This window comes from Pezoporus flaviventris, unplaced genomic scaffold (assembly GCF_033815535.1).
Source record: "Pezoporus flaviventris isolate CSIRO_AGI_PZ_B2104156 unplaced genomic scaffold, CSIRO_AGI_Pfla_v1 ptg000035l, whole genome shotgun sequence".
NCBI classification, from domain to species: domain Eukaryota; kingdom Metazoa; phylum Chordata; class Aves; order Psittaciformes; family Psittacidae; genus Pezoporus; species Pezoporus flaviventris.
This window is the reverse complement of record NW_026892583.1, coordinates 8,905,858-8,929,328: the sequence shown is the minus strand read 5'-3', so window position 1 is coordinate 8,929,328 and position 23,471 is coordinate 8,905,858.

The following is a 23,471-nucleotide window of genomic DNA, read 5'->3' as shown; positions in this document are numbered from 1 at the left end:
AAAAATAAATAAATCCCCCCACTTCTTTTAACCAAGTCCTGAGACTTAGCATTGTATCTTAATGGATGAGCAAGAGGAAGAGAGATAAAGAGTGGAATGAAACTGCTGAACACAGAGGAAAACAGAAATTCAGGGCTGGATGTAGGTTGCCCTCTTTGTTCACAGTGGAAAAGGTGGAAGAAAGTGCATGGTGATGACAAATATTTCTCAAAGCCAGAGACAATGGGGAAAAGCTGCCTTTTTGTGCAGCTGTAAACTGAAGTAGGGATGAAACACTTTGAAACAGGAAGAGTTTAGTGTAAGTCATATGTATCCCAAAGGCAGATAATCCCCATCAGTGTAATGACAAGACAGATTTTTCTAATCAGTGTAATAAATTACTAAAGTTTGAGAGTGATATGGTGATTGGAAAATACATCTCAAAGGGACCTCAGGAGGTCATCTTTTCCATCTCCCTGCTCTAAAATAGGATCAAAAACTTCTAAGTAATCTGCCAGATATTTCTGTCAAACATAAAAAAAAATTCTTTAATATCAACACGAACAATAGTTTCACAGCCACACATTAGTGTGTCCCAGATTCTCCATTTCATCATCTGCATGCTAAGGAATATATTTAAGGGTACTAAGTCTAGGGCCCTTTGCAAAACACATTTCACATGCCCTTAAACAAACCACTGATAACCAATCTTAGATTGTTTCAGCTAATGGCCCACCAGTAATCTGATGTTTTCACCTTCCTCATATTTCATTCATAGGAATGTCAGGTACAACTATGTAAAAAGAGCTGCTAAAGAGAAAATAGTAACTATTTTCTTTCTCCAATTACTCTTTTAATAACAGAAAATTTGTTGGTTTGACACTACCGTCTTTGAGAAAATCACATTGGATGTTTTATCATCTTAACTCTTCTCCTAGCACTTAGTTTGCTAAACAATGTTTCAGTGTTCTTCTTTACAGAGTTATGCTGATAAGTCTATAGTTCTGTCTCTTTACCTTTTCTGTTTTTTAAGGAAGGTCCTGTATTTGCTCTTTCCTATACCTTGGGGACCTCACTAGCCCTGTTTTAGTTTTCCAAGGTAATCACTAATGGTTTTGAAATTGCTGTGTTTAGTTCCATAAGTGCGCAGATGGATTTCACCAGGTATTGATGAGTTGAATATTTATAACTGAGATAAATAATGTTGCACTGCTTCTGCATTGCAGTGTTGTTAGCTACATTAATATTAATTCTCAGGAGAACCTATTTAGTATTCATGTTTTTTTTTTCTGTGAAGACTGAGTAAAATGGTCCTTAAGCATTCAAACTGCTTTCTTGTTCGTTGTTTCTTCTTGCCCATGAAACAAGAAAGTGTATTTTTTCTGTCTCTCACTACTTCTACTGCCTTACTGCTACTTTGCCTTATGTTCTTGCCAGCTGTAACTCTTTTTGTTCTAATTCTTCCCTGTTCTCTGACTTTTTTCTTTTGTTCTTCCTTTATTCTTGTCCCAGTGCTGTGAGATGATGAATGAATGCTTGCACAGTTGAGTGCTTTGTAGACATCCCATGGCAGCATGGAAGTCAGACCTAGGAACATGACCAGGGATCTCTTTGTCCCTTGGGGTGCAGAGGCTTGACACAGCCATCATGGGCCTCCATCTCTACCATGTCACAGAGGACCTCCCTAGGTCAGGACCAGCCTTCCACATGGAAGCAAGCTCTTTTAAAACAGGCTTTTGGAAGAAGTAATTGTCTTTTTTTTCTGGACACTTATTTCCTTGGGAAATTTTATTACTAAGATTGTGTAAATTTATCTCAATAAAAGGAATTCATACAATGTTCTCAGCATCTTTCTTTCCTCCTTTGCCACTTTTCTTTCTGTGATGAATTAATTAGAATGGATAACTCCACTATACTACTCTGATAGTAAATATTTCCATAGGACATCACTGTCCCATTCCCACAGAGTCACTGAATTTGGCTTTAGAATTTCATTTGGCTTCCTACAGCCTCATCCAGATTGGACTCCAGCAGCAGATGCTTTTCTCTAGAATAAGTCTGGCTACCAGCACTGCACAACAAGCATTTTTATTTGACTGTGAAAGGTTTCTCCAGCCAAACATACTTGAAATTCATGTGCAGGGCTCATAGTTATCAAGCATCCATTATATAAGTTAACTGAAGAAATACTCTTCCCCTGAGCAGGGTTTGAAAGCCAAGCCTCCTAAGACCTAAGCTTGGGAAAGAGTTGTCATGCCTTTTTAATCAAGACTATATGATATTAAAATATAATTTAACCAGGAATCTGAGTGTTGCTTACTAATCTCAGTAATATTAGTATTGCCATTTTTTACATCAATTTTCTCTGCATTTTAATGCTCAGGAGATGGTGGAGAAGTTATTATGTATAATACACCTTGTTTTGTATGTTTTCACATTTAAAGGATGAATATGCCTGATACCCTGCAGGCATTCATCTATTAAAATGCCAGTGCAATGGGTCTGAAAGCTATGGCAGGGAGAATAGGAATTTTTTTCTTTCTTTAAGCAAGATTGGCCTATCTTGAAAATGATGTATCATCCCAAACAGAGAGTGAGAACCTAAGATATGGCTTTGTTATGGTTAAGTGAAATTCATATTGCTCTGTAGCAGGAGAAATTGTTGTACTTTTTCTCAAAATGTATTTAATATAGCTGGTGATTTAGGAAAGCAGATACGAATTCTTCTGCCTGTATGTGATCATATTTGGACTTCAGATTAATCCTGTGAATTTAATGTTAGATTGGTGCAGCAGTAACCTAGCTGGTAAATGGAGATGTTAATCTGTCATGTTTCTATATGTTAATACAGATTATTCATTCAGTCTCAGAAGAAGAGAATGGCGTAAGTAACACATGCCTTATCTCTGAAACATGGAAGTATTTTTAGCTATTATTAGAAACTACTCAGATATGTTACTTCATAGATGAGGGAAGTTTCCTAATAGTCTTTCCTTGAAAATTACAGAGAACTGTAGTGTTTTCTCTGTGCCGGTCCTTCCTTCTCACTCTTTTGCTGTTCCTTCCTTCTTATGCCTTTCTTCTGTAGTGGCATGGGTTGTCCCTGGGTCACATTCCCTTTGATCTGCTATTAAGCATCTCCTGTTGCTCTGACCTTGCTCAGTCTTCTGTGCCTCCACTCCAGACATCTCCTGCTGCATTTTCTCATTTTTTATTTTTATTTTTTTTTTCCACAGGAGCACCACACACGTTTCTGGTGGTCCCCAAAGACAGAAGCATTTGCCCTTCTGAAGCTGAGGGACATCAGGAAGAGCCCATCCTGTCTGCTTTATCTGGAAATACAAAATATGAGCTAACAGTGACTGTCCCTGAGAATCAATATTCTCATATGGAATTGGATACATCAACAGGAAAAGATGGTAAGAAAGGCAAAATTAAAAAGCCCAAATTTATCATGTGAAAGATCTCATGGCCTAAAGCGAAAGATGAGAAGGTTTCTCTCTGCCCATACTAGAAAAAAGTGTTTGTGGTGCCCGTCAATAATAAGGGGATGTTTCTGTTCAGATATCTTCTGAAAAGGTACCTGAACAGAGATATCTTTTGGAAAAGATGAACAAGAAACTACATAAAAAGCCTCAATTTGCAAGACCTAAAATTTCCCTTTTCAAGGTTAAGCTTCCCATATCTCACAAACATATCCTCAAAGTTGAAGCTGACACTACTATCCCTAAAAGAGAGATGGTGATGGTAATTTTAATGGATTGTTGAATTTCATTTAATGTAAAGTAGTAGCAATAGACAAGAAGCAGTGGGGGCATCATTGCAATCATAACCATACTCGGACAACAAATCTCAGTATTTCCCAGGCTTTGACTATATCACAAGATGACCAGGGTAGTTCTTGCATCAACAGGAAACAAGAAAACAACTGATAAAAATTTTAATATAATAAGAACCACAATGCTACAAATCCATAAAAAGCAATTAATGTGATGACATTCTATGCAAACTGGCGGTTCTTTCTACACTAACAATCCATTCCTGGTTTATGCTGAGACTTATAAATTTTACTCTAAAATATTTCTAATGGTCTATTTTGTCCCATTATTGTAAAGGTTGTTTGTCAATAACATAGCAGGTAATTGTTCAGAGCATGTAAATTGTGACTGTTTTTACATTTTGCATATACACCATAACTCAAGGATTTGAGAAAAAGTAATTTTTAAAAGGACTGTTTAAGAAAATATGTGTTTACTTAAAATTCAGGTTTAATATATTGTTCCATTTTCTTTTTACCCTTAGGATAGCTTCATTCTTGGTAGTGTAATTTGGTACTGAGGAATGGAGTGAGTAAAGATGCAAGTTATTTAGCTGCTTGGATCTGTTAAATGAAAAATAATCACTTCCAACAAGGAAAGGACATTATTAGCTACTCATAACATATGCTTTTACAGATTATTACCATTTCAGCAACCTTCATTAATTTGCTTCACTGACTATCTGGACAGAAAGTGATCTCTGATTTTCTCCAAATTCATCAAGGTGCTCCTGGAGTAATCATTTCTCATTTATGGTTTTAGTGCTCCACTCAGCTAGCACATTTGTCATGACTGACACCAGGCTATGAAACCTTACAGCTCTTCATGAAGTATCTAAAACCAAAGAGAAGTATGAACCGCAAAACACTTAAGGAGCTCCAAGTCTATAAAAGTACATTAACTCTTGCACTGTCATAATGAGAGACATTGTAGACCTCCACAACATTTTATTGCCTGTGGGCTTGAGTGCTCGCTCGGATACTTGGAGAGTATTTGACAAAATGGACACCAGAGAGTATGGATAATCAAAACTTCTCTTCCAAAGCTCAGAACAATTTTTGGCATGATTAGCCCTGCCAATGTAATGCAGGGTATACTTATGAAAAATGGGAAATGTGCAAAGACGTGCTCACACACAATAAAACCTCACAGATGCAATAAAAGCAACATAGAGCAAACTGCCCTCATAGTTAAAAGAGAATGTAGGAATGACTGATAAGGGAAGCCAAATGGAGCAAGGATGAGGCAGTGCTCAGAGGGCAGTGACAGCATTTCTTAAAAATGAAATATGAAGCCTGTGCATGAGGTAGATCACATGGAAAATGCAGATATATCCAGCAGGCATCTTTCTGCTGTTGTGGGTGGAATTAAAGTTTTATCTTTGTCAGCAAGACAGATGTAAGATAGTATCTGTTAAAATCAAACACCTCAGATGAAAGGATATAAGCATCCCAAAGGAAAATATTGAGGAGGTTTGTGAACCAGTGCTTTACTTTGAAGCAAAGCTTGGTTAATACTTAATGGTTAACTGTTTCCCAGTATTTTCCTAATACTTAAAAAAAAAGATGAAAAAATGATCCAAAGGAAAATAGAGAGGCCAACACAGTTAATAATAATTGTTTTGTTTTTCTGAGACCAGAACATAGGCCTAAAAAGAAAGAATACCTATTTAGACAAAACAGCTTCATTGGAGGCAGCTTTGGTTTTATTCTTCTGTTGTCTTCTTATGGGTGTGTTAATGATAAACAGCATTTGATCAAAGCAGTACTGGATTTTGCAAAGGAGAGCATTCCTTGCTCTGCTGTCTCTAGTATCAGTAACACAAGAACCATTCGCTGACATGCAGCAGCAGATCTCCTTTTCTTCAAATAAAATGAAGAATTGATGGTTCACAAAGTAAGCCTTGCCCAACAAGTTAATAGTCTTCTCCAGACCTGCTGAATGTCTTTCTCTGGGATCATAGAAAAGGCTTAAAGCCATTCTCCTTTGTCCTATTACCAAATGCCCTCTCCAGATTCCTTGCAGGCTGCCTTAAGGTAGTAAAAGGCTGCTTTACAGTCTTATGTAGCTAAAAATTAATAACCCTATTAAGAACAAGAAATTGTGCTGTTTACAATAGCTTGGTTATTAGAATAATTAATTTTATATCATTATTAATATTAAAAGAATATGTAATGTCCATGCAAACTAGAACAGGGACAGTTTGTTGACTGCCAACCGTCTATCATTGCCATAGCTTGGGAATCTGAATTACTTGCTACGTTCACTTCTTTCTTTGGAAAGCCTTTAGATAGATAAAAAAGAGAGTTGTCTGTTTTCCTGGGGGGAAAAAAAGCCACAACAACAACAACAACAACAACAACAAAAACACCACCAAAATAAACCCCAACAACAAAAAACCCAAACAACTCGAAACCCACCCCCAAAAGAGAAACAACAAAAAAAACCAAAACCCAATTAAAACCCCCAGAAACCTCAAAATAAACAAAAAACTGAAACACCCAATCTTGTAGCACTGGGAAGGTATTGTAACAACCCTACTTTCAGGCAATGATCATGATCAAATGTCAGGCTAATGTTCAGCTATTTGCCAATCTGTACTGGAAAATGATGCTTGTCCTCAGTGATTGCTGCCAGATTATCTGCTTTCAGCAGATCTCTGAAGGGCTTTAGAGGATAGTTATAGGCTAGGAAAGAGCTGGGCTTTCCTTAGCAGGCACAAGTACTGCTCCTATCATGGTATACATAGTTTTACTGGGCGACAGATTTGGGACCATGAAGGAATATTCCCTGCTGAGATACTGAAGAGATCAGTACTCTGACTACCACAAAAGCTCTTCATTTCATTAAAGGGTGTGTATAGACTACAACCAGCTATCTTCGCTCTCTGCATGTCCAAAATTCATTCAAATTTGGGTCTTGTCTTCATGAAGGAGAGCAGACTGCATCCCTGAAATTACAAAAATGCCATGAATTACTACTCCATTTTCAGCAAGATAACAAGCCAGCTCTGTAGGAGTCAGCAGACCCACTTGCACAAATTTTTATGATCACTGTTTCAAGGCAAAAAATATTCATATGCATTATGTTTGGGTTTGTTTTACATATTTTTTTTCAAGAAAAGAAGTTTATTTACATATACATGAAAACTTGCTTACAGGCATGGAATTTAAGAATAGTTCAAACTGTAGAGGCCTTAAACAAATGCCTCCTGAAATAGGTATGTCTGAAAGTGCTCAGGAGAGCTGAAGAGGAGATGTTAGTGGATGCGATGCCACAGAGGTTGGCATTAGGGTTTAATCTACTCACAAACAAGCAGACAGTGTCCAGATCTTTTTATCTTCTGTCTAGCAAATCCATGGAGCAATACTCAATAAATAGATCAGTCAGCTAAAGGTTAATACTTTCAAAGGCCTTACTGAAAGCTAATGATTGTGTGCTTGAGGCATTTCAGCATCTTTCTAATTCCCTAATGAAATAGCTAAAAGATGACTTTTAGACAACTCATTGAGAACTCAGCAAAACTGTTTTAACGACCAGCTACTACTTATATATATACACAGAAAATCCTGTGACTGAGGCTAGAGACACATATATGCACGTGGATCAGCAGTAATTGTATAGCTCATAAATAAAATAGGAGTGAATGTGATTTTTTAAATATATATTTACCTTTTTAGTTGCTTTAGATTTGTTTTTTACATCAGAAGGATGAAATAATCCAGATAATTCAGGCACATGCTGACTTCAGCAGGGATACTTAAAGGAGCACCAAGAAACTCAACCAGAAGAAATGTGCTTTTTCCTCTATATATACATGTGACTTCACTCATTCTTTTTTAGGTTTCCTAAGGCTAGGCTTCTGTGTTCATTTTATTACACTCTGAACTTGTAGCATTTCCTCATCCTCTACCCTACCCATATCAGACTTTGAACAAATAAACAGATAGTAAATAGAAAACAGATGGATAATTCTTGCTATTTCATGTTGCTGCCTGAAGCAACACAAATTTCTCCATTCAGCACATCAATGATGAGAGTGCTCAATAAATAAAGAACCAAGTAGTCTCTCAGTGTTACACAATTTGCAATATTTCTGCCTGATGGCTTTGTGTGGTATACAAATTACTCCCTCAGTAACAAAGTACCCAAGAAATGATTTTATTTTCATGCCTGGGACCATCACTGGGTACCAAGCTCATTAAATGAAAATAAAAGACCAAGGCAAAAGAATATAAAAGATGATCAGAAGAGAGTAAGGGAAGTTAGAAATCACACACAAAAAGCAGAACAGAAGTCCTTTCTAAGTGTCTCAATTCAAACAGTGAGGACAGGAGGAGAGTCCTATATATAAATATACTCACCTTGTTTGATCAAGAGAGCAAGAGACACAGAATTTCTGCCGTACTGTGAGCCATATTTCACATGTCTCCTTGGCTCTGCTGTTGATGATCTCAGAGAATCCAGATTGGCCCTAGGCACATGCTAGGACATGGAAAAACAAAGTTTGCTTCAAAGTTAGCCATGTTTCCCAGCCGGTTGCTTGGCCACCATCAAGATGTTCAGGAAGAGCAGGAGCCACAAATGCATGTTCCATCTCTTGCTCCTGGGCTGCATTGAGCCCTGTTTATCATCTGATTTCAGATGCTTGATCTGCACAACATCCTCTACAGAAAGCAACTCTCCCATTAAGTGATGGAAGCTGGGCTAGATGTATAAGTCTGCTCTACACCTTCCTCTTTTTGACCTAGGTCTTCATACAGTTGAACTCTTCTTTCTACAAGCTTGCACCCAACTTCCACATCACTTCATCTTTTCCTAGGAATTTGTGCTTTAAACAAATACTCAATAGCTTTTTTAAAAATTCATAAAGCCATTAAGGAGTTGGGAATAATATACTGAAAAGATTTACAAAAATCATAAAAATAAGTCAAGAAATCCTTGTTTCAGCTGAATATAAGCAGTGTCTATATTTCCATGAAAATGTTAACATAATGCAGCCTGAAAAGTAAATGGCTGCAGTAGTCTCACTTTGTATTTTAAATACTTTATGCAATGAGAAATCCACCTTGTTGATTGATTTAGCTGATTAGAAATAAAATATAGTTTTAAAACCCCTTCTAACTAACTCTACAGTTTCATACACTTCTGATTCAAACAGTTGTCTAAGTTACTTTTCATTCACGGAAGTAATTTTCTTTCTCCTGCTAATTAAAGTGATAATTCAGTTGCATCATTTTGGGGGAAAAAAAAAAAAAAGAACAAAAACCAACCCACTACAACATAAAAAGAACAACAACAACAAAATCACCCCCACCCCCCCCCATAAAAAACCCTGAAACAAAACACCTAAACAAACAAAACCAAAACCACCTGAAACCCCTACAACTCCAATATTTTCTATTTCTGGATAAAATGTAAGCAACACACATTTACATTTTACACTCTTTATACACTATTTGACAAACATTTATTTACCAACTGGAGTAACATAATAATGCAAGGATATATTTTTCTCCATTCTAAACTGTGTGTTAAAATCAAAACATTCTGACTTGAAAAAATAAGATTGGCTGAATAGTGACTTTACTACCATCTGCTTGGTTGGTGGTGTGGTTTAAACCCAGCCAGTACTCAGCACCACACAGTCGCTCACTCACCCTCCCACTTTAACTCTCTCTGGGTAGGATGGGGAGGAGAATCAAAGGAATGTAAAACCTGTGGGTTGAGATAAGAACAGTTTAGTAACTAAAATAAAGTATAATATACCACTACTAATAATAATTAAAACAAGGGAAGAGATACAAAACTAAAAGGGAAAAAGTAAAAAAGCCCAAACAGCAGTGATGCACAATACAGTTGCTCGCCACTCACTAACCAATACTCAGCCTCACCTGAGCAGCGACTGGTCCCTTTCAGGTGGCTCCCCCTAGTTTCTATGCCAAACACGACATGCTTTGGTATGAAATATCCCTTTGGCTAGTTCAGGTCAGGTGTCCTGCCTCTGCTCTTGTGCCCCTCCCCACTGGCAGAGCATGAGAGACTGAAACGTCCTTGCTCAGGGAAAGCACTACTAAGCAACAACTGGTGTATTATCAGCACTGTCTTCAGACTAAAGGCAAAACACAGCACTGTGCCAGCTACTAAGAAGATAATTAACTATTCAAGCTGAAACCAGGACAGCTGGTGAATACAGATCTGGATAATACCCACATAATACCCCAAAGCTGGGGACACAGTACCCTCAGCTGAAAGCTCATAGCAATTTACCCCAGCAACTCCAGCTCCATGAACCCACCAAAGGGTGCTGAGGAAGAGCACAAGATGAGGACCAAGGCCACAGAAATTAAAAGTTGTTTCACCTCATTGCAAAGGAGCAGAAAAATATAGCAATCACAGGATGGGGCAAAATCAGAAGGAACAAAGCAAAAGATGAGATGCTGCAGACAGAGAAACATCAAGTAATCAGTCTGTTGAGGATGTCAATAGTTAAATAAGAGAAAACAGGTCCTCCAGCAATCCAAGTCTGACAAATTATCATCTGATAATGCAGGGAAGGTCGAGATTTGTAATGCTTTTTTATAGTTCAACCTCCATCAACATCAATTCCTGAAAAAATGTTGGAACATATCTTGAAACAAAGCATTAATAAAGACTTCAGAGATGTCAAGGAAGGGAGAGCCAACATGGATTTGTCAGATCATGTCATGCTGACCTAATTTCTTTCTATGACATTGTAATGGGCTCAGTGGATGGCAGAGAGGCAGGACCATCTTCTCTTTTTCTTTAGCAAGGCTTTTAACCCTGACTTTTATGATACTTGTGTGAGAAAAAAAGGAGGAATATGATCCAGGGGAAACTACTGCATGACAATTGAAAAAATGTCAGCAAAACATATCTGGCTTTTACAAGGTTGACCTGTAAAATGGAAAAACTTTCCGAATAATTATGTGTAGTAGCACAGAAGCAAACAGTAGCAGCACAACTTCAGTTTATCCATGAAGCACCCAAGTCTTTTAACAATTCCTAGGACTGGCCCATTTCAAGTTCCTGAATGCTGGACTAGGTTTCCCATATGATGGATTACATAGCTTAACATATACTGCGATTTCCACAGCTATGGAACTACTCTGAAGTAATGACTGCTCAGTAACGTGTTGCTAGAATCTTGGTAGATATAGCTAAGAAAAAATATTTGACATAGAGATGGACAGTAGAGATTAAATAAAAAAATGCACTTGTGTATTGTCTCCTGGGGAAAATACCTTCTGCCCTAGATTATGAATGCTTTAAGGATAAAGTGAACACACTTCACAAAGTAGCAATATGTCTGTATTTCCAAAGTCTCATTGCAACAGGAGAGAATAAAACTGTGTGTGGTGACTCTTCTTTTTTTAACACTTGAGCAAACCCAAGAGCACTATGGCAGTTTAGTTAAGGTGCTTCTCCAGACCAGCCTTTCTGCACCTTTGCAGACACCACTCCATGAAAAGCAATAAGCATGAAAAAAGGCAGACATCTAATTCTTCTGGAGTAGATCTCTCTGCCCATCTATTCTGGATCCTGGTGATAAAACATCATAAAGGTGACTGATTCCAGCTTTCACCAGAAAGAAAATTAGCTGTAAATGCTAGCCAAAGGAGCAGATTTGGTTTTATTTCTGGAAGATAAATGCTTCCAGGCACTGTGCCTTGCAGCTGGAAATGCTACACTCTTTGTCTCCTCAACATCAGCAAGGTATGAAAGGAAGCAACAGTGAATTATGACTGTAAACTCAGGTCCTCACATATGACAGAAAGTAAATAATATGCTTTTACAGCCTGCAATCTCACTACACCAGATATTCCTGAGAAATGTGTCTGAATAAAGTAGGAACTAACTAAAGTACAGCCTACCTTCAAAATCAGAAATAAATAAATAAATAAATAGTTAATTTGTGTCTCAAATGTTTCTTTACAAATTTCTGGTGCTTCTTTTATGGCATTTACATGTCATGAGAAAGTGAAAATACAAGACTACTTTCCTTGTTCTGTTTGAGTTGCATATGCTTATCTTTCTGATTATTAGATCTGCTTAAAAAAAAATTAAAAGAAAAAAATGTTTTTGTAAGAGATCATAATTGGTGTGGGTAAAACAATTCCTTTAATATAACAGCATAGTCAATCCACATGTTTAGGAAAACCGTTGTAATAGTCAGCATAATATAGTTATGGAATTGTTTTCCGAATAATTAAACATGTTAATAAACATTTCTGTAGCATTTTAAGCAAAAGTGTGTATTCAAATCAAGCAAAAAGTAGCAAAAGTGATAATTTTCTGTTTGTATCATTAAAAGCTTCATTTTATTCTCCATTACAGCAGCAGTTGCGAAACACTGCAGAGTATGAAACACACTTGTATTAGGTTTTGGAAAAGCATGTGTTGGAATATAATACAATGCTATATGAATTTAAAGGATTTTTATGAAAAAAAAACGGTATTTCTTTCTTCTTTTCCTCAGCTGAAAGGTTTTTTCTATCATATAATGCTGTCTCTCATAAAAGCTAAAAATGTAATGACACTTCTTTAACGGCATCTGCCGTTTACAGACAGGTTTTAACCATTCTGCGTTCACAGAAAGCTTTTAACATAAAATCTGATAGAAAATTTCAGGAGTTTGAAATTGTTTTTTTTTTATCCTAATAACAAGGGACTGCTTTCATTTATATCAGGATTTGGAAAATATTAACTATAGGCATCAGTCACTGTGCTCCATGTGTTCTTCATTTATAAGAAACTCCTTTGGTTTTGCTTCTTCCTTTGGTTTTGCTTCTAAGGACACATGGCAGTTGGATTCTTTGGGCAGTCATTGCAATAACTTTATTAACTCCCTAATTATGCTGTATTTTTGAAAATAAATAGTGACATTTAAAACTAATCACAAGAAAATTAAAAAAAATCCATTTATGCTTTTTTTTTTTTTGCTACAGGCTTTTGGTGGTTGCTCATACAGTCTTGTAAGACGTTCTTCAATATCTGCAGTAGCTCAATAGGTGAGGAGCTATCATCTATCCAAACACAAGATGAAATGATGTGCCCATGACTTCATGAGCTTCCACAACAAACTGATGAGGCATCCAAACTAAATCTCATTTCCTGTAGGTGACATATGCTAGATAAAAAAAAAACCCAGAGTATTTAACTGGCTTACTATAAAAGAGGCCGAAATGACCCAAAGCTCAGAGCAATTGCAAAGATGATGCAGTGGTAGGAGTCTTTTAGCAACTGCTCGCAGCATCTCCTAGTTCAAATGTTCACCATCAGTACTGGCAATACTGTGACTGCGTTTAAATTCATTTATGCTACCATGAGCTTGGCAGTGATGTATTTACCTGAGTCTTTGCCTTCTGTTACTGACTTGTTTCCTCTACTGAATTACACGGGCCCTGGGAATAACATGACCTAAACCTTGAATGAGCAAGAAATGCCACTGCAAAGCAAACAACTGTTTACTGAAGCTACAAAGATCGGATATGGACAGCCACGAGCACTGGGCAACGCAACCACACCAAGCAAGGTGAAACCCTTTTGTCCTGGGTTCAGCAGTAGCAGTCATGTTTTTTCCTTTGTGTTAACTGGTGCAGTGCTGTGTTTTGACTTCTAGTTTGAGAACAGTGTTGGTGAAGCCGATGTTGTCGGTTGTTGCTAAGTGATGTTTACCCTGACCAAGGACTCTGTGGGGCTCATGCTCTGCCAGGGAAGAGGGGAAGCTGTGAGGAAGCAGAGACGGGGCACCTGACCCGGGCTAGCCGGGGAGGTATTCCATACCACAGCACGTCATGCCCGGGGTGGGGGGTAACTGGGAGTTACCCAGAAGGACAGGAGCTTCCGGGTGGAACTCGTTTTCTTGGCCGGTGGTATCGTATTCTCTTCCCTTGTTATTTTCCCTTATCATTGTTTTAGCTGATAGTAGCGGTGGTGATTTGTTGCTGGACTGTTCTTGTCTCAACCCGTAGGAGTTGCACTCTCTCGATCCTCCTCCCCGTTCCTCCGGGAGCGGGGAAGGGGAGAGCCCCGGTCCAGGGGGGGGGGGAGACGGACACGGACCTTGATTGTTGTCAGCTCGGCACCACTCACTGGGAGTGAGTGAACAAGTTACCTGACTGGGTTTAAACCACGACACCTTTAAATCCATGTGGACATGAGGAAGGATTGCATGGTTGGGAAGTTCCCACATACACAGACTCCTGATAGGGTGCCTGAAGCTCGCTTCAGAATTCCTAAATGGTCAGGCATGCTCCTGTTCACCATTTAAAGGTCTGAAGGAGTATAAAAAACAAAAGGGCAGAGGAACACCCCTACGAGGTTATAGGCTTAAACTCATAAACTATTGTAATTCGCTAGGGAGCTATTAAGGTTTTTGTGAGACTGCATAAGGCATGCCATGTTCTGGGGGGTGCAGCTGGATTCATTCCTTCCTTCTGTCCTACATGGCACATCTCAATGTTTCACTTGTGGTGATAGGGGGCCTGGATTAATAACCGAACGTTAAACCTATGTTATTCTACTGATTATCTTCAATCTCTTTAGTTAACAATAAGTATTTGTCTAAAAGTGCAGCTGGTGTTTAATGTAAACTTGTGTAAGAAAGGAAAGAACATCAGATAAGGGGAACTGGTGGTCAAAGTTTGCACTTGCAACACTATACATCTGGTTAAGACCCGGCTGAGACTGGAACTGTGGTTTGAGTCGAAGCCAGGGGACTAGTGAGCATGCGTGCAAGACGGAGGTGAAAAGTTAAAGAGTGAGGAGGACTCGTTTACTTCATCTCGAGACCCCTGCCGACAACCACCAGGAGGCACTGCGCGGGCGTGAAGAAAGCTGTAGCTCATTATAATATGAAGCGGGAAAAGGATATGAATATGTATAGGCATGTTGTGCAACCTATTGCATCTGTAACACTTTAGAGAATAAATGTAGAGGGAAAACGACTCTGGGGTGCACATGCCTTTGGAGGAACTATCCCCCATGCGCCTCAGCTGAATAAAGCTACTTTACAACAGCTAAATAAAGCTATCTTACAACTTTAACGAGTTGTGGAGTCTATCTGCGTATCAATTTGGCGAGCCAGGCAGGAGACCTCTGTCACCTGCAGGACCAGCTAAGGAGCTCATATGCTAGGCACCCAAGGCTGTTTGCCTGGAGGAGCTCCGCTCTTCATCCGGTCACTGCGGGGCCAGACAACAACCTGTGCCGGCTGCAGAAAAATGGTGTGCTTGAAATTTATGTTGGTAATTTCAGGGGTCTGTAAGTCGTACGCATGACCTGGGGCTGCTGGTAAGGCGTGCAGAGACATCTGGCACACAGCGTAGTTTCCCCTTGGCAGGTAGGGCTTGCAAGCAGGGGACTCACCGACCGATAGAGCAGCCGCTAGCGATCCTGAGGGTGAATCGGGTGAGTCTGGGTTTTCACCACATCCCAGGTTTTGGGAGCCAGGACAGACCTGCTAATGACTGTGTAGGAAGCAGGAGAAGGGTAAGCGGAACCACCATGTGAGTATGTATGGGATCCCCGTGTGCAAGAATTCTGTGTGTGGGTGAGATGTGGCACAGCTATGAAGCGAGCGTGGAGTCCTGATCCGTGGTTCTGTGTTCTCCATGAGGAGAACGGCCGGAGACAGCTGAAGCGTATTTGTTCTGTCTTGTATTCTCATTTCTGATTTAAACGCTGGGGGAGGAGTAGACAAAAGTAAACCACGGCTAACTGGGGGGGTTAAGAAGAGTTCCCTTTCTGTGCCCCAGTGGCTGTATAAGAAAAGTATAACCTCTAATACTTGTGGTCCTATTCTTGAGACCTGGACTTTACACTCAAAGAATTATAGCCTCATATATGGGTGCACAGTAACTTTTGAACAGCGGAACCTGCCGTGGATACTAGGACAGTGTAAATTTTGTTGGAACCGAAACTATTATCTAACAGCAGAGGAGTTAACCTGCAGAACCCAGAGATATTATTTTACTGAACCCCCTGAGAATATCATAAAACTTGTGTGTAGGTGCTCTCATATTTTTATAAGTGCATTTGCAGAGCACTGGGAGAGAAAGGCTATAGAGATTTGTAAAAGCTTGTTAGAAATGGAAGCCGGTCAAAGCAAGGGAATTCTGAAGAAAAACCCATTAGGTTGCATTTTGGTACATTGGAAAGAACTGGGAGGGTCTCCTGGGGGCTCGGTAAACAAGAAAATGTTGGTAAAATATTATAACCAATGGTGGCCTTTATATACTTTGGAAGATCAGGAAAAATGGTCAAAAAATAGAACTCTGAACTATAATACATATATTATAGTATATACTATATATATACTATATATATATATATATGAACTATAATACATATAATACAAACTAATGTTGTTTTGAGGGGGCAAAGAAAATGGGATTAAATAATATATGCAGATACGTTTTTCACTTTAAGAAACCATCCGGAGTGACGGACTGAATGCAAAATTTATATAGCTCTGCCAGATCCCTTAATTTTTGCTTTGGAAAAGGACAGGGAAAAACTGAACGTTAAGCTGGAGATGTTCAGCCTGTGATATTGGGGAAAGATGTTTAAAGTTAAAAAAAAAACAGTAATCAGGAAGAAGGTAGGAAAATTATATATCACAAGTACCTCTGACAGGAGCACCCTCTGTATCTGTCCTATCAGATATTGATAAGGAGGAGGAGATTGCTGTCACCAGCAACAAGCAGCAGATTCACATTCAGAGTTAAGAAAGCGTTAAATCAGAAGTGCTGTTGCACAGGCAGGCATCTGGAGCCCTTGCAGAGCAGGGTGAGCAGCTATGAGGAAAAAAAAAAAAGGAAAAACAAGGGGGAGTGCCATGGGGTGGCTCCGGTAACTGAATTGGAACTAGACTGACGGGGACCAGGGGAATCTTCCCTAATAGATCCACTGGTTATAATGAAGCTAGGGGACAAAATAAAAAAGAAGTGGAAATTTTAGTTTATACGGATGCAACATATTCAGTTTTAAACAAAGCTTTAATGTCTTTGGGTAATGATTATATTATGGTAAAAGGGGCAACTGGCCAAAATGAAAAGGCTTATCAATTGAAAAAGCAATGGGGAATTCATAAATTCTTCTATATGCCTAACTCCCCAAAAACTCTTTTGGGGAGAGATTCATTACAACATTTAGAAGTGACTATTATTTTCAAAGGAGGCGAGATCACTTTAAAAGTAAATGACCAACAATATATAAAGATGTTAAACTTAGTTTTGGTTACTAACCACGTCAAGGAAGAAGTCAGGGAAGATATACTGGATCAGGTATTTCCAGGGGTATGGACTACAAACATACCTTGAAGGGCCAAAAATGCACCCCCAGTGCAGACTAAGCTCAAGGAGGGAAAACAGCCAGTCAGGATTAAACAATATCCCCTGAACAAGGAAGATAGGGAAGGAATTTGCACAGTAATTACCTACAATTAAGACTGCTGAAAGAGTGCCAGTCTAATTTTAACACCCCTATTTTTCCTGTTCATAAACCTGATGGGCTGTACCAAGTGGTACAGGACTTACGAGCTGTTAAGAAAATAACTGAGGACCTTTACCCTGTGGTAGCAAATCCATATACCCTATTAACATGCTTGACACCAGATTTAACTTGGTTTACTGTTTTAGATCTGAAAGATGCCTTCTTTTGCCTCCCTCTTGTCCTGGGTTCAGCAGTAGCAGTCAATTTTTCTCCTTCTTGGTAGCTGGTGCAGTGCTGTGTTTTTGACTTTCAGCCTGGGAACAGTGCTGATAATACCAATGTTTTCAGTTGTTGCTTAGTAATGTTTACCCTGACCATGGACTTTGTGAGGCTCATGCTCTGCCAGGGAGGAGAGGAAGCCGGGAGGAAGCAGACACAGGACACCTGACCCAAGCTAGCCAAAGAGGTATTCCATACCACAGCACGTCATGCCTGGGGGGTAACTGGGGTTACCTGGAAGGACACGGGCTTCTGGGTCAGACTTGTTTTTTGGCGGGTGGTATCGTATTCTCTTCCCTTGTTATTTTCTCCTATCATTGCTGTCGTTGGTGGTAGCGGTGGTGATTTGTGCTGTGCATAGGTTGCTGGACTGTTCTTGTCTCAACCTGTGGGATTTGCATTCTTTCAATTCTCCTCCCCATCCCTCTGGGAGCGGGGAAGGAGAGGACCCCGGTGGGGGGGACGTGGGCCTCGATTGCTTCCAGCCCGGCACCACTCACTGGGAGTGAGTGAACAAGCTGTCTGGCTAGGTTTAAACCACAACACCTCTCCATGAAGCCAGCCAGAAAATCTTTGAATTTGAATGAGAAAGCCCTAAAAATGGGCGCAAAACCCAGCTCACATGGACTGTGCTGCCTCAGGGATTTAAGAACAGTCTCACCCTGCTTGGAGAGCAATTCAAACAAAACACAAATCACCACCGCTACTACCAACGACAACAATGATAAGAGAAAATAACAAGGGAAGAGAATACAATACCACCCGCTGAAAAATGAGTCTGACCCAGAAGCCCGTGTCCTTCCAGGTAACTCCCAGTTACGCCCCCCCCAGGCATGACGTGCTGTGGTATGGAATACCTCTTTGGCTAGCTTGGGTCAGGTGTCCTGTCTCTGCTTCCTCCCAGCTTCCCCTCCTCCCTGGCAGAGCATGAGCCTCACAAAGTCCTTGGTCAGGGTAAACATTACTAAGCAACAACTGAAAACATTGGTATTATCAGCACTGTTCCCAGGCTGGAAGTCAAAACACAGCACTGCACCAGCTACCAAGAAGGAGAAAAATTGACTGCTACTACCAAACCCAGGACAAGTCTTCAGTGGACAAAAGAAGCCACTCAAACCTTCCACCAGCTGAAGATGCTCTCATGTCAGCGCCAGCTCTAGGACTTCCAGACTTAGACGCAGCTACCAAAGGAGGCACGAATGCCTTAGAGCTGTTGCAGCAGTCGTGCTGAATATCCAAGAAGCACGCAAATTTACCTTAGGCCAGAAAATGACAGTTCTCGTGTCCCATACAGTGTCTGCAGTGCTGGAAGTAAAAGGCAGACACTGGCTTTCCCCTCAACAGTTCCTGAAATATCAAGCCAACATGGTAAAACAAGATAATGTAGAGATAGTGGTAACTAACATTGTCAACCCAGCTTCTTTCCTCAGTGGAAATGAAAGAGAACCGGTACACCACAATTGCCTAGAAATCACTGAGGTCACGTACTCGAGCCGTCCAGGCCTGAAGGGTACCCCTTTGGATGACACAGAAACCTGGTTTACTGATGGGAGCAGCTATGTCATCAGTGGAAAATGACATGCTGGATATGCAGTTACCACCTCCAGAGAGGTAATAAAATCTGGACCTTTGCCAATAAACACCTCTGCACAAAAAGCTGAACTAATTGCTCTGACTAAAGCCTTAGAAATAGCAAAAAGAAAAAATATAAATATCTATACAGACTCAAGATATGCATTTGGGATTGTGCATGCACATGGAGCCATTTGGAAAGAAAGAGGACTGTTGAACTTGCAAGGGAAAAACATCAAACATGCACAAGAAATAGCGCGATTGTTGGAAGCGGTCCAACTGCCTGAGAAGGTAGCAATTATGCACATCAAGACACACCAGAAGGTGAGCTCAAAACTGGAGGAGGGAAATGAACTGGCGGGCAGAGAGGCAAAAGGAGATGCAAAAGGTGAGGTAAATACTGAAGGGGCCCTTAATTCCTGACAAGAAAAATTTCCCTGGAAGGTAAGACAAATTATGATAAGAAAAATCAGAAATTAATCACAAACCAAGATGGAACGTTCAATGAAGAAGGGTGGGCTAGCACAACACAGGAAAAAATAATTATCCCCTCCTCTTTGTTATGGTCCCTAATAAGAATTGAACATCAAAAACGCACTGGAGTCTGGATGCCCTACATAGATATCTAATAAGCAGAATTATGGCTAGAAACTTGTATGCTACTATCCAACAAGTAACTCAGCAATGCAATCTCTGCCTCCAAATGAATTCCAAAAACAACCCTAGGCCAAAGATAGGTCAAATTGGGAGAGGTAACAGATCAGGACAACAGTGACAAATTGACTTTACAAAACTTCCAAGAAAAGGGGGGTATAGATATTTGTTGGTATTAACAAATACCTTTTCAGATTGGCCAGAAACCTTTCCAACTAGAACTGTGAAAGCTCGAGAAGAAACACAATCGATACTAGGGACATATGCCTCAATACAGAACAAGGCATCTGTCATTTTGAAGTCCATCCAGACAATACTCAAAAAAACTGCACTCGTATATATTGGCCAGGGCTGTGTTTGTTTCAGAACTGCTTATCTTTCTGTGAAGATAGACAATGATGAAATTATGACTGTTGGAAATTATTCCAACATGATGAAATTATGACTGTTGGAAATTGTGTTCTTTTAATATTAGTTAATATAAGCTTCATACTCTCTATTTGTTATTTGTTTGGAATTGGAAAATGTTGCAACGAGTAGCAGCTCTACTTCTTTGTCAAAGGCACACGGTAAAGCACTAAGGGATACTTTTTGTAGAAGTTGGTCTAGGGAGAACTTGTTTAATTAGAAGTAAAAGAATTTACTCATTTTAAAGAAAAGGGGGACTGATAGGGGGCCTGGATTAATAACCGAACGTTAAACCTATGTTATTCTACTGATTATCTTCAATCTCTTTAGTTAACAATAAGTATTAGTGAGCATGCGTGCAAGACGGAGGTGGAAAGTTCAAGAGTGAGGAGGACTCGTTTACTTCATCTCGAGACCCCTGCCGACAACCACCAGGAGTCACTGTGCGGGCGTGAAGGAAGCTTTAGCTCATTACAATATGAAGCGGGAAAAGGATATGAATATGTATAGGCACGTTGTGCAACCTATTGCATATGTAACACTTTAGAGAATAAATGTAGAGGGAAAACGACGCTGAGGTGCGCATGCCTTTGGAGGAACGCATGTGTACCTCAGCTGAATAAAGCATACCTACTTTACAACTTTAACGAGTTGAGTCTATCCGCATATCAGTGGAAACCTGGCAGAGGTAGCATGTATAGCTGGGCTGATGTCTGCAAGAGAGTACTGCAAATGGGAGCCAACTTGGAGATGGGTACTGGCAGGGGCAAACATGAAGCAGTCTGAGTGATTCCTTGATATTTCTGCTCTTAATGCAAATTCATAGGTAGAATGATTTTTAAAGCTTATTTCTCTTTTTGCATTAGCTAGCAACAGTGCATACCCACTACATGAGAGGTCTATGAAGCAGCCTGTCTGTTATGGGAGCAGATCTCGACCCTGCTAAAGGCTCTGGAGTCTTTTTACTTACTCCCAAGCTATAAGGGTTTCTAAAGCTTATATTAAACCTGCGTATTTAAATGAAGAAAAAACATATTCCAGAGAAAACATGAATAGCTTGAAATGTACTACAAACAGCAAGAAAAAAAAAATTCACAAAAATGAGGTTGTGTTTGTATGCGTATGCACGTTTAGACTGATGCAAATGTTTTGTTTACTCCCAATTAAAACCTTAAATGTTGACATTTTTAAACATAGCTTCCTCTCAGTTTCCCTGACATCTTTCAGCCTATTAACAGCATCCCGCAGCTCAGCCCCTGCTGCAGGACCTCCACCAGGGAGCACCGGGTGCAGCCCTGCCCATTGTGCACCCTCCCCTCACCAGACCAGTGCAGGCACTCTCTGCACCCCGAGCTCTGCACTGCAGCCTCCCCTCTCATCGACTCTGTCTAGGTGCCTACACTGGCCACCGCCGGGGCAGGCAGAGCAGAGCTCCCGGACTGGGCTCTGGTCATGAGGCGAGTGCTCACCATTTCTCTCACTGCCCGCTCGCGCTGTCGGCACCAACTGCCGCACCACACCCTGAGTGCCGCGCTCCCTGGGGCGGGCTTTACCCTCTCAGGACGGTGCCGTCTCTCATGGCGCAGCCCACTGTCAGTCAGCCAGCGTGGTGTCGTCCGCAAAGGTACTGAGGGTGCACTCGATCCCTCATCCAGATCATCAGCTGTTAAGCAGCTCTGGCCCAAACACTGAGCTCTGAGGGACACCACTAGTGACCGGTCACCAATGAGATGTGATACTATTTACCACCACTCTTTGGGATTGGCCATCCAGCCAGTTTCCAACCCAGCAAAGAATCCACCTATCCAGGCCATGAGCAGCCAATTTCTCCAGGAGAATGCCATGGGAGATAGTGTTAAATGCTTCCCTGAAGTCCAAATAGTAGACAATGTCCACAGTAGTAGACGATATCCACAGCCACTGAAGATACCATAATGAAGATAATTATTCAGAGTCTACAGAGACAGTAGGACAATTAAGCCAGCTAGTAAGCAGAATGTGGAGGGGAGTGAAAAGCAGGATCTCCCTAACAATAAAAAATATTCCCCGGATGCAGCCAGTTCCTGCAACTCTTAGGGGGTGGTGGTACTACTGACAGGCATGGAAGAGGTCATATAAGTGAATAAAAATGCAAGAAATTAACAGAAGCCCATTGAAATCAGTGAAAACTCAGATCAGATTTGTAGAACAGCTCCTTTTAGCTAATGCAGTCTTTTTTTTTATCTTCCCCATCCAATACTCCTTTGGTATTCAAGCCACTGGCAGCAAAAAATCTCTTTGAATCACTTGTAGCTGCATTATCGTCACAGAGCAGCACTGCATTCATTTGCAAGGAGTGGTGGTGAAAGCAATGCTGGTGCCTTGAGGTGGCAGCTACAGAACTATACTGGAAGGTTAAAAGGGAACATTTTTTATAAAGAAAATTATTTTTCTGTACTAGTCCAGAAATACGGCATCTCTCTGTTGAATTAATCCGTCCAGTGCACTTACATTGAAAACATAAAGGAATGTGTCCTGCAGCATAAACACTGGAGGCCTAAACGGGTGTGGCAAGGAGGCATCATGCCCACCTAACATTCTGTTCCCTTTAATGCTAAAATTCCTATCTGGACCCCTGCAGAACTCGGATTTCAGCTGAACCCTATGTATGAGGTGCGTGGCTCGAGAGAGGACGCCTTCAACACCGGAGCGGGGGGAGATCAGCGTCCAGGAGCCTCAGCTCAGAGCCGCGAGAGCCACCGAGGGAGCCTCAAGTCCTCGACAGGACCTGCCCAGAGCCGGCAGCTCAGCTGACGAGAGCGAGCAGCTGACTCACAGGGGGCGGAGCCAGGAGCAGCGGCACCAGCCCTGATTGGTTAAAAACCTGCCCCGGGGAGCGCGGCGAACAGGGCGGGTCGGGGCGGTTCTGGCGGGCGGGATGGTGAGCACTCGGCGTGTGAGCAGGGCCCGGCCCGGGAGCTCTGCTCTGGCTGCCCCGGCGGTGCCAGCGGAGGCACCCAGACAGAGCCGCTGAGAGGGGAGGCTGCGGTGCAGAGCTCGGGGTGTAGGGAGTGCCTGCACCGGTCTGGTGAGGGGAGGGTGGGCAACGGGCAGGGCTGCACTCGGTGCTCCCTGGTGGAGGTCCTCCTGCAGCAGGGGCTGAGCTGCGGGATGCTGTCAATAGGCTGCGAGATGTCAGGGAAGCTGAGAGGAAGCAGGAATGCTTGCACCAGGCCCAGACTGTGCAGGGGCCTCAAGCGTCCCCTGTAGCTCATGGAGGGAAGAAGGAGGCCGTTAACCCGGGAAGCTGGGAAATAGTAACAA